Source organism: Macadamia integrifolia, chromosome 11 (assembly GCF_013358625.1).
Source record: "Macadamia integrifolia cultivar HAES 741 chromosome 11, SCU_Mint_v3, whole genome shotgun sequence".
Lineage (NCBI taxonomy): Eukaryota > Viridiplantae > Streptophyta > Magnoliopsida > Proteales > Proteaceae > Macadamia > Macadamia integrifolia.
In genome coordinates, this window is record NC_056567.1 from 15,529,381 (window position 1) to 15,540,994 (window position 11,614).

Here is an 11,614-nt window from a genome sequence, read left to right on the forward strand (position 1 = left end):
GATGCAATTACCACCTGATAGGGAGTTGGAGTTTGCCATAGACTTGACTCCTGGAGCAGCTCCAGTATCTAAGGCTCCATATAGGATGGCACCAGCTGAATTGAAGGAGTTGCAGATGCAGTTGCAGGAACTATTGGAAAAGGGGTTTATTCGCCCAAGTGTTTCACCTTGGGGTGCCCCGGTGTTGTTTGTCAAGAAGAAGGATGGTAGTTTGCGTATGTGCATAGATTACCGGGAGTTGAATAAGCTAATCATTAAGAACCGGTATCCATTGCCACGCATTGATGATTTATTTGATCAGTTGCAAGGAGCCAGAGTATTTTCGAAGATAGACCTTTGGTTCGGCTATTATCAGCTCAAGATAAAGAGTAGCGATATACCCAAAACAGCATTTAGGACTCGATATGGTCATTATGAGTTCCTAGTGTTGTCCTTCGGGTTAACCAATGCGCCGGCAGCATTTATGGATCTGATGAATTGAGTATTTCAGGATGTGCTCGACAAATGGGTAATTGTTTTTATTGACGATATCTTGATCTACTCCAAGACCGAGGAGGAGCACACTCAACACTTGAGAATGGTGTTACAGAGGTTGAGAGATCAACAGTTGTTTGCCAAGTACAGCAAGTGTGAATTCTGGCTTGAACAAGTTGGATTCCTGGGGCACGTAGTGTCTAAAGCCGGAATCGAAGTAGATCCGGCTAAGGTGAAAGCAGTAGTGGAATGGGAAAGCCCCAAGAATGTTACTGAAATTAGAAGCTTCTTGGGTTTGGCTGGATATTACCGGCGTTTCATCTAGAATTTTGCTCGGATCTCAGCACCAATGACCAAGTTGACTAAAAAGGGTGTGAAATTCGACTGGGCAGAGGAATGTGAGAAGAGCTTCCAGGAATTGAAAGAAAAGTTGGTGACTGCCCCTGTGCTGACTATTCCTGAAGGCACAGGTGGAATGACAGTCTATACCGATGCTTCCAAAGTTGGTTTGGGTTGTGTTCTCATGCAACGGGGGAAGGTAATAGCATATGCATCCCGACAACTAAAGGAATATGAGAAGAATTACCCCACTCATGACTTGGAACTAGCCACAGTCATTTTTGCCCTTAAGATCTGGCGACATTATTTGTATGGGGAGAAGTGTGAGATATACAGTGACCACAAAAGCCTGAAATACTTCTTCACCCAGAAGGATTTGAACATGAGACAGAGAAGATGGCTTGAACTCATGAAGGATTATGACTGCGATATTCAGTATCATCCCGGCAAGGCTAATGTAGTGGCAGATGCATTGAGTCGGAAGACACAGACTGTGTCGCTCTCATACTTAGCAGTCAGCTCACCACTTGTGCAAGAGGCGATGCTAATGGACGAAACCCTCTTGTATGAAGGGGCAACCTTAGAGCTTGAACCTCAACCAGAAAACCTTAAATGGTTGACGGTATCCTTATCGGCTCTACAGGTGCATCCGGCAATTAGGCAAGAGGTGATAATGAAGCAACCTTTGGATCCTGAATTGCAGCGGATTAGAGTTAAGGTTCAAGACCAAACAATGAACGACCCAGATTTTACCTTAGCCAGTGATGGGGCATTGATGTTTCGAGACAGATTGTGTGTACCCGATGATTTGGACATACAGGATAAGATAGTGAGAGAAGCACATAGCTCCGAGTACTCACTTCACCCAGGAAGTACCAAAATGTACAAAGACCTCAAACAAAGTTACTGGTGGCCAAACATGAAAGTCACCATAGCTTTGTATGTGGCGACTTGTCTTACCTGCCAGAAAGTGAAAGCTGAGAGACATCGACCTTATGGTACCCTTCAGCCACTCCTTGTACCAGAATGGAAGTGGGAAAGGATTACAATGGACTTCGTCACCGGACTACCAAGTACACCTAAGGGAATGGATGCGATATGGGTGATTGTGGATCGGCTTACCAAGACTGCTCATTTCATTCCTATCAAGACCAAGTTCTCCATGACCAAACTAGCACAACTTTACATGGACAACATAGTGCGCTTACATGGAGTGCCAGTGAGCATTGTTTCAGATAGGGACCCAAGGTTCACTTCCAGGTTTTGGAAGAGCTTACAGCGTGCCTTGGGATCGCAGCTGAATTTAAGTACAGCTTTTCACCCACAGACGAATGGTCAGTCGGAGCGAACCATACAGATATTAGAAGACATGCTCAGGGCTTGTGCAATGGAGATGAGTGGCAGTTGGGAAGAATATATACCTCTCATGGAGTTTGCATATAATAACAGTTACCAAGCTACAATCGGAATGGCTCCGTATGAGGCATTATATGGCAGGAAGTGCAGAACTCCTTTGTATTGGGATGAGGTAGGTGAACGTCGAATGTTAGGACCTGAGATGATACAGATGACTTGTGACAAAGTCGACGTCATTAGAGAACGGATTAAAGCAGCTCAATCCCGTCAAAAGAGCTATGCGGACACCCGCAGGAAGGAGATTGAATTTCAGCCAGGGGAAAAGGTATTTCTCAAGATCTCTCCTACTAAAGGTTTGCAAAGGTTCCACAGAAAAGGGAAATTGAGCCCAAGATACATGGGACCATTTGAGATCTTATCCCGGGTTGGCTTAGTAGCCTACATGCTTGCTCTGCCACCTTCGCTTGGGGATGTTCACAATGTATTCCACGTATCCATGCTGAAGAAGTACGTGCATGATCCATCTCATGTACTACCCGTGGAACCAGAGTACCTAGAAACTGACATGACCTACACAGAACAGCCAGCTGAAATCTTGGACCGGAAGGTGAAAACCCTTCGCAACCGCTCCATTTCTTATGTAAAGGTGCGATGGGCTGATCATTCCCTTGAAGAAGCATCTTGGGAGGTAGAAGAAGAAATGCGAGCCAAGTACCCTCATCTTTTTGATCAACCAGGTACGCAATTTCGAGGACGAAATTTTTCAGAATGGGGGGGGTAATGTAATATCCCGCTTCTTAAACCCAGTCTGATTTTGCGATTGAACCGGTTTAACCCTGCAGGAACCGAGCCAGAGGATATTAGAGCGGGCTCCTTATGGGCTATGATGGCACGGGTGACCTTAAACACCGGCTGGCCCGACAAGTCCGAGCCAGTGCCGAAAGAGACGGAAGTGCCCAAACCGTGTACGTGCACCTACCATAAGGCTATGTACGGATGAAATAGGTATTATATCCGTATTTTAAGGTATATACGTATGCTACATCGTATGCCTGGGGTGGGGTTCGTGCCGAGGTCCGAACCCGGTCAAAATCCCAAGTTTTGGCTCTCAGGCGGGTATAACAGGTGGGTAAACCCACCCACCTGAGTGACCCATCCAACACTATTCACTTAAGTAGGAATAGTATATAAAGCTTTAGGATTTCTTTTCTTTCCATTTATTACCCTCGTACGTTTGGTGAGAAAAGTAAAGAGGAGAGAGAAAAGAAAGGGAAGAAGGAAGGAAGAAGAAGAAAGGAAGGATTTCAGTGGCGCCGAAGCTAGATCTTGCCATTCCGGTGCCGGGAGAGTAATCTTCGACTCTAGATCTACAGTTGGAGGTAAGAAAAGCTGGGTTTTATGAACATTCGCCATACCCAAGCTTTAAACCCTTGATTCGAGTATGGTTTCTTTGGATCTTGTAAATACCCTTTGGAATGATGGATCTAAGGTTTAATAGATGATTTATGTGTTGATCTTGAAGGATTTGAAGAGATATTGACAAAGTAGAAGAAGCATTGTGAGTTGGAAGTGATTTGAAGGGTTTGAAGTCATTTTCGGGCAAAGAGGTAAGATGGCTTCCCCTCACTTGAATCTAACCTAGATCTAGGTTAGAACCATCCTATAGGACTTCAAAGGTGTGAAGAATGGGTGGGGGAAAGTCCCATTTGATTCCCCAAAGAATGGAGAAAATGGGGAAGAAACAAGGTTTTTTCCGCCAAAACCGGTGGGTACAACCGGCGGGTACCTACCCGCCTGAGAGGTACCCACCTGAGAAGGCAGGGGTCCCTGGCCAAACCGGCGGGTACAACCGGCGGGTATAACCGGTGGGTACCTACCCGCCGGTCATAACCGGTGGGTATAACCGGCGGGTAGACAGCCCACCTGTCTTACCCACCTATTTGGCCCCGAAGGTGATCCGTAGGTCCGATCGAACCCAAATCGGACGTGTGACCTTCTTTTGACATTCTAAACACGATTTTGATATCGGATTTCATTAATTTTGATTCTAAAATGGTGAAGTACTAACCCCTCTCAATTTTGTTAGGTTCACCAAACCCTACCCGATTCGCTCCGGATCTCACCCTTACCGAACGGGAATCCTTGTACGCTACAAGTAAGTGGAGAGAGGACGTTTGGCCTTGTTTCAAGGCATTTGTTTGGCATTCATATAACTATATCTAATCTAGTCATGTCATCATGAATATGCTATATAGATTAGTCATTCCATTCATTGATGTGCATATATGCTATGTTTATTTTCAAATGCTAAATTGAATGAGATGTTTATATGTTGATTTTGGACATCATGGAGCATATTGCATTGATAGACTAGATGCCGTGGTCGGCTTGGAAACGAATGCATTGGTGGCCCGTGGTATGGGACACGGAGGCACTATGCAGTCGTACTGTCATATAGGAGCATGCGGTATTAGGATTCTCACCATCCCGTGCTACGACCCTTCCCAACAGGGGTTAAGGTGTTGGGTTGCCATTTGGGGGGAAGCAGGGGTCGCGGTTGTCGGACACTGTGGCGGTTAGGCATTACGCCCGGCGAGTCATGTAGGACAGTCGGCAACCCCGGTGGTATTTCAAGAGGGCCAATCGTACTGCTTTTAAATTGCTGGAGTCAGCACTGTCATTTCATTTATTTACATTTCTGTTGAGAGCCGGTGGACGGCATTGTCTTTATTTTTCCGAGTACTCACGGTGGGCCTTCTCCAACAGCCCTATGGGCGTATCGCGGGAGGGAGTTCGCGGCTCGTACCCGGAGTATACGCGCACTGTGGTTGTAGTAGCACTAAAACCAAAGACTTAGTAATGTTGATTAGGTGTATGTGATTTAAAATGAATTGCATGGCATGTAGTGCATATGATGTGTTGTGTTGTGTGGACTGTTGTGTGTGGTCCACCTCTCTACTTACTGGGCTAGTGAGCTCATTCCACGTGTACACCCCCTTTTTAGATGATTTTGCAGGTCAAATATCTGAGGAGCATGGGGTGGGTCCCACAGTCGAGTTTTCTGAAGAGGACTGGTGGACCCCTGAGGAGTTTGAGCACGGCGTAGACTGCGCATGTGAGAGCTGTGCTGCAGGACCGCAGTTCTGAGGCCGGGCTGAGCTCCACCTTGGAGGCCGTGCTGAGCTCCACTTCCGAGGCCGAGCTGAGCTCTTCTACATGATGCCGAGCTGGGCATAACCCCTGATGCCGAGCTGAGCTCCAGCCTTGAGACCGAGCCGAGCTGTGTACTCTGATGTTTTTGATGATTTCCTGTATATACTTGATATTTGAACTTTATTCTTTTTGTGTATATATCATGCCTTCGGGCCCAAATGCATATAATTATTGTATCACCATTTGGGTATCAAGTATATGGGAATTATTTACAGGTAAAACTAAGTCTTCCGCTGATCTGATGAATTGATGTTAGTGTGTGTATGCTGTGGTGGAATACAGTATTTGATGATCCTGGCAAGTTTGGGTTAACCGGTGTTAACTCGGTCACCGCTCCGGTTCAGGGTGAATGGGGTGTGATCTTCAAGAAATTCAAGAACAAGGTGAAAAACTCCAAATAATGGAAGGAAAATTCCCAAAAAAACCAGAGAGTTCCAAGAACTCACTTCACTCAGAAAAGCTAAAATGAAGAATGAACTGGGGAGAGGGCCCATTTAAAAAAAAAGAAAAAAAAATTGATTTGGGATTCCAATTCGAAAGTCCAAATTCAATTCAAAGAAGAACCAAAGAATTAAAAGATTCCAAATCAAGCATCAAAATTCAAACCAAATCAATGAACAAAATGCCAAATCAAAAGAAAGAATTAAAAGATTCCAAATCGAGTATCAAAATTCAAAATTCAAATAAAAAATCCAAATCAATTGTTATTGTCTTTTACAGGGTGGAAAGAGCAGCGAGTTTCTTTCATATAATTGACAAGGCTAGATAGCCTAGCCTGGTTCCAAAAAACCCGCCTAGAAAATGAGATAGCCCAAACCGGTTCGAAAAAACCCACCTGGAAGACCATATGGTCCAGATTGGTTCGAAAGAACTAGCCTGGAGACCGAAATTCCCTGAACTGGCACATGTGAAGCCCAACTAAGGAAAATCAAAGAATCAAGTGTTTTACCTATTACAGGATTGGAAAAGTAGCGAATTCCTCTTTTTTAACCTTTGGTCCCAAATAGTCCAGATTGGGTCAAAGTACCTCACCTGGAGACCAAAATTCTCTGAACTGGCACATGTGAAGCCTAGCTAAGAAAAATCAAAGATCAAAATACTAACCTTTTTTGTAGGATTGGAAGAGCAGCGAATTCCTTTTCACAATTGGCAACCCCATGTAAGTCCTCAACTTTAAAGTAGTTAGGAGATATTATCTGTTGCATTTTTCAAACTCTGTTATAACTGAGCAAGATGACGACAGTACATACTCTGGGTAAAAATGTGGTCATTGTTTTCTTTGCCCTTCTGCCATTGGTATAGGCCTTGGCCAAAGAGGGGCATTCTGTAGAAACCCAATTTTGTCACCCTTCCTAGGCTATGATGAAATATGGATCTTGGACGAGACTTTCGGATTCCAACCAATAGAGATGCTGATGGAAACACTCTCGGGCCTGAAACCTTAGAAACCCTCGTTCAGGAGGAAGGGGGTCCAATTTTAGCTTTTTATATGTGAAGGAATCTAATCAAGATGACCGTATGATGGATAGTGCTCAGAAATACGATTCCAATGATATATATAGTATGCCAAAATCGGACCATCGGATTGCCCGTAATCTTCCCTGAAAAATCATGTTTTTTCTACCGTATGTGGTACACACCGACCAGTCAGCCAGCTAGTCCAGCCACACAAGCTTCTAGTATAAATGAAGTCAAGTTTAGTATAACCCCATTTTAGGCTAATGACCAATGAGGTATGGTGATCCTAATGTGTTTAGAGTTATGAAATAAAGATACCTAGAAAATTTGGGCCCAATCGGGACCTGAAAAGTCAGATTGGTGGGTTAACCGATGGGCAAAGAACCCACCAGTCCTTACTTGTCGCTCGACCCAGGGACTCTGCCAAGAGCGATGGGCCAGGTTACGCACCGGCCTTGCTCGCCTATCGAGCCAGCAGCTCTGCCTAGACCAGCAGGAGCTGGATTGGTGGGTCCAACCATTTCCATGGCACCAACCAGTCAGAACCGGGATTTTACAGTTCTCTTCCATTATTCATCCCGCCATGGGGAATCTACCACGGGTTGATTCGAATGCATTTTCTATAAATCTAAAGCTCAAAATCATGATTTCAATCTAGATCTAAGGTCGATCAAAAGTCTTAAGCGTTGATCTTACCTCTTTGCTCAAGAATCACCTCAAAACCCCAAATCTTCTATTTAACTCAAGAGATCAACAAATGCTTCATAAATCTTGCAAGTTTTCCTCTAAATCCTTCATAAAAAACATGCAGGACCTTTATTAAACCTTAGATTCACATTCTCAAGAGATAATAAAAAGATCCAAAGGATTGCTACCCAAATCGAAAGATTCCACCTAGGGTTTCATAAGGGCTTAAGGAATGTGGACTTTACTCACCTCTCTCTTCTTTACTTTTCTCACCCACCGTATAAAACAATAAATGAGGTGAAAGAAAGGTAATAAATGTTATTTACAGTGGGATCAAAATATCTGATGACCAGAGTGGTAGTTCTCACTGGTGGGTCTGATCCATTTATGACCACCCACCAATCAGTTAAAACTTAGCCAAAGCATTGGAGCTCTTAATGGGGCTCAGCCCCGACACGTATTTTACTCTCAGTAATCGATCAACATGCATACTTGATATGAAATATGGCTACATACCTTTATTATGCATATATAGCCTTGTGATACGTACAAGTGCACGGCTTGGGTACTCGGACTTCACTAGGCACTGAATCCAACTCATTTAGCCAACCTGAGTTCAAAGTCACCCTTGCCATCATGTTCCATAAGGTACCCACCTCAGCTCGCTTAGGTTTAGGTCCTGTAAGACCAAACTGGACCAACTGAGAAATTAGATCGGGTTTAGAAAGTAGGGTATCACATTGAAGGCCAAGGCTAGTAAGATGGCCGCCTCTTGCTTGGGGGAAATGATTGAATAGGGGGAAGTCAAACAAAGGACCTCCCAAGGACTTAGACTAGCACTCGATTGTGACCGGTAGCCACCATTATGGCAAGAGGTGCCATAACTTAATTATTGTTGGATGAAAATACATTTAGTGAGAAAGAACCGATCGTTCTACTCCCAATGCCCTCTTATAGGGTCTCATGAAATGAATCTTTACCCTCTGTGTGCTCTCTGGTTGATACCTATGTAGGTTCTCCTATCAGAGGGTGTAGGAAATACGACCCGTTACCATTCTCTCTTCTTAAAATTTGATTCTACCATAAAAGTAAAAGTGAAATCTCTTGAAATTATTTTATTTATTTATTTATGGCAAAAAGGTGTTGTTAAGGATTGGAAACACAAAACTGAATATGAGCCGTTGATTGAGTGTCAGACGAATTACGATCGTTGAATGTAGATGGTGTTGAAACTCAGTACCTGCTGTGAGCATGACAGCTGGTGGGCATTAAATGAAATGAACTTTTTTGATACCCGCACTCCTTTTCCGGTGTTATCCATTCCTCCTCTTCCTTAGCAAGTATGATCTGATTGGTTCCACCCAACAACCCAAGTGAGATTGGTGGGAAGAGGTGTCGATGGCTTTAGACTTGAAAATGCCTTTAGTGGTCGGAGTTGTCCTTTTGTCTGAGAATACCGACCTATGCGAAGGAAGTGAATATTGGTGAGGGTTACTATTTCCATTGAAAATCATTCCATTGTACTCATCAAGGTCGGATTTTCCACCCTAAATGAGATGAAGAAACTTTCCAGTGCTTGAGTATATCATGAAGAACTGAGGTCTGAAAAAATAATTGGAGATGTCATTTTCTCTGAGAAAGACCAACCCACGCGAAGGAAGTGAAACTTGGTGAAGGCTACCGTTTCTATTGAAGCCCATTCCATTGTACGCGTTAAGGCCAGATATTCCACCTATGCCAAACTTTTTTTTTTTTTGGAGGTATGTTGTAGTAGGCATAGAGTATTTGGATATTTACATAGGTTTTGCATTAGCATCCCTTTTTTTATTGGGCATTATTGTTGGTTGCTCCAATGGATAGAAATTTATTAGCGGCAGAATATGATGAAAGGATTAGGATTGTACGCTAATGAATCTATTTGTAGAAAATGACAAGGGAGCATGAAATTTTTTATGAGAGTTTGAATAGATGTTCAGAATCCGATAAGATCATGAAATTAATATTGAAAATGAGGAATTAGAGGAAGAAACTAGCACCCCCAACATTGATGAGAATATGTACAGCATTTCCTCATCTGGGGACTAATGTAATGAGGAAGAAGGCGTGGGTGCAGATAACATCTCACAATCAGGAGGTCCATTTATGGGGGAATGGAATCATAAATAGGAATTTTGTTTGATTCAGAGGAACATGTGTATGACTTCTACAAACACTATGCAAAAGAGATGGGGTTTCAATCAAGACATAGGGTGGAGCATTTTGGAATAGACAACTATATCAGTAGTGGATCATATTTTTTTTTTCGATAAGGTAAAAAATACAGTAAAGACAAGGAGAGGTTGAGTGTGATACCCTGTATCAGAAGTAGCTGAGTGCTCAGGTGTCTGGACTTGGCTGACACTGAGGGCAGTTGGTTGTTCCATTTTGGGCCAATGTATGATGCACTAAAGGTGGAGTACTTCAATAGTTTCCACAAGTCATGCAAGGTAAGGAAGTGACAATAGGGGTGTGGATTGGCTCCCAAACCCAGTGGGTTGAAGGGATCAGTGGTCTGGGCTACTGGTGGACATAATTTAGGGTCACCGACAGGTTGCCCACTTGACCACTGGCTAGCCGAAGGGTATGACAATAGGAAAATTTGGGACTTTCAATTATGGGGGCCACACCTTTGCACATTTGTCTACCCTACTCACCTCATTTATAGGGCTCCATGAACTGATCATTTACTAACTTTTAGGTTTACATAAAGTGGGACCTACTAGAAGTTATAAGTGTTTAATGCATTAATTTAATTTAGGACCAAAACCAAACAGACCCTAGTGGACCTACCTATATAAAGGCTAACCCACCCCTTACTCCCATTCTGTCCTACAAAATTCATGGGCAAAGAAGAAAGAAAAGAAGGAGAAGAAGAAAGGAAGGAGAAGAAGAAGAAGAAGGAAGAGGAAGAAGAAGGAGAGGAGGCTGCTAGGAGCTACTGTTGACCAACTGCAGCTGCTGCCTCTGATGGTGGCTGCTGTTGTCTCTACTGTGATGCATCCAAGGGACCCTAGTTTACTACTACTGCTGCCACAACTGTTGGTTTACTTGGAAGCTGGACAGCTGCACAAGAAGGGCTGCTACTGCATTTGTAACTCTCGGGCTCTATGTAATTAGTAAGATTCTTCCCCAGCCTTGTGAATTGTAGTAATACAATTCGGTTAATAGTATAAGGGTTAGTAGTAAATGAAATCAAAAGTTTGGAATTAACCCTAGGGACAGGATTCAGCTCCTATAGTTGGAACCCCAATTTTGGGACAGAGATTGGGACCTAATTGGCTACCAATTTGTCCCAGTGAACCCTAAACCAAGGGACTTTTACCAATTAAGAATAATAGGTAATAATTGAAGGTGGGATAACACCATACATGCCCAGAATTCTTCTGAAAGAGTGGGCAGAATTTCAGTTGGTACACCTAGACAGGGAAAATTTGGAAATTAGGACCCAATTGGCCTGAATTAGCCCTGTGACCAGTGAATGAACCCAAATTGGAACTGGACAGGGGTCCAATAGTTTTAATTAATTCATCTAGTGGTAATTGGGCGATGAATTAGGTGGGAAGGAACTCTATCTGCTCAATTTTACAGAATTCCAAATTAATTCCCAGAAAAGCGTATTGGGACCAAATGAATTGGATTAAGGTTTGGTGGATTGGACTAAAATTGGGTTGTCTGACATCCCATATAGCCCCTAGATCATGTAGGGAGGGTGTGAGTGAAGACCAAGGCCCAAGAACCAGAATTTGCCCTGGCAGAATTCACCTGCAGTTTAGGACAAAATTCAAATTTTGTAGTCCATCACTGGTGGGTGGCTAGTGGCCAACCGGTGGCCACCGTCCTGACCTGTCGATGGGACCTATGGATAGTGCTAAGAATCCCAGTGCTACTATGTGGTCCCTGCCCTTCTTTGGAAATTTTGTAACACACTTGGCAGGTATTTGACTCACACAGAAAGGGGGTATCTTATGAAGAAATGAATGAGGAAAGAAAGTGTTAGAACATGTCCAGGTTGTATAGGAAATCCAACCCAATTAGACCAAGGGTTGTG